This window comes from Engystomops pustulosus, unplaced genomic scaffold, assembly GCF_040894005.1.
Source record: "Engystomops pustulosus unplaced genomic scaffold, aEngPut4.maternal MAT_SCAFFOLD_595, whole genome shotgun sequence".
NCBI classification, from domain to species: domain Eukaryota; kingdom Metazoa; phylum Chordata; class Amphibia; order Anura; family Leptodactylidae; genus Engystomops; species Engystomops pustulosus.
Genome location: NW_027285474.1, coordinates 15,001 through 15,981, shown reverse-complemented (window position 1 = coordinate 15,981; position 981 = coordinate 15,001). Strand labels below are relative to the sequence as shown.

Sequence of the window (981 nt, the reverse complement as noted above, 5' to 3'; positions counted from 1 at the left end):
ACCGGTCCCGCAGGGTTGAAAGCTGGGTAGCAGCGCCGTAGCTTCCCTCCCAGCCTTCCCCCGGACCTGGCGCCCGATCCCCTCCGCTCCTCTGTGCGTTGGCGGGCGGCGCTGCATGGGTACGTCGCGACGGCTCCTATCGTCTCTCTCGCTTAACAGTGTGGAGAGGTGGTGGTGGAGCTGTCCGACACTCGAGGTGCTGAAGTTGAGCGTCCAATGCTTTCCTTCTATGCGCAGCCTACAGGAGCTGTCCGAGCTTCGGAGGTGCTGATGGAGGTGAGAGTCGAGCGCCACTTCTTGGCTGAACTGAGTGGGGAAAGCCAGCGACTGCGAGAGGGAGGGGAAGGGAAGGCTTTTTCGGGTCCTTGGAAGGGACCGAGAGCATCTTTCTTGCCCCCCTGCCCTAAGCTCCATCCAATGTTGTCTGCGAGGTCTTCTCCGGCGGCGGAGAAGCGCTGCGGTAGCAGCAGCAGCAACGAGCGTTCCCATTAGCTCACGGAGCCTGACTCCAAGAGTCTACCCCTCAGAGCTCGGCTACCTGGTTGATCCTGCCAGTAGTATATGCTTGTTTTAAAGATTAAGCCATGCATGTCTAAGTACTGACTATTCTTTACGGTGAAACTGCGAATGGCTCATTAAATCAGTTATGGTTCCTTTGATCGTTCCGCATTGATGATGTGCTACTCGGATAACTGTGGCAATTCTAGAGCTAATACGTGCCCAAGAGCGCTGCCCTCCAGGAAGGCGTGCATTTATCAGACTTAAAACCAATCCGGGGAGCCCTGGTCCGCGGCGGGTCTCCGGGCCCGCTGCGGCGCCAGCCCCGTCCTAGACTTGGCGACTCTAGGTGACCTCGGGCCGATCGCACGTCCTCCGTGACGGCGACGATCTATTCAGGTTTCTGCCCTATCAACTGTCGATGGTATCTAACCCGCCTACCATGGTGACAACGGGTAACGGGGAATTAGGGTTCGGTTCCGG

At 58.0% G+C, this 981-nt stretch overlaps 1 non-coding gene across 1 annotated transcript in view; it reads left to right on the top strand.

The window, feature by feature from the left end:
* The first annotated feature begins 535 nt into the window (after positions 1-535).
* Positions 536-981, top strand: part of LOC140111794 (18S ribosomal RNA) — a 1,884-nt gene continuing 1,438 nt past the window's right edge. Inside the window, exon 1 of the ribosomal RNA XR_011852276.1 lies at positions 536-981. This exon is cut by the window's right edge and continues 1,438 nt beyond it. This is a non-coding gene — a ribosomal RNA (18S ribosomal RNA).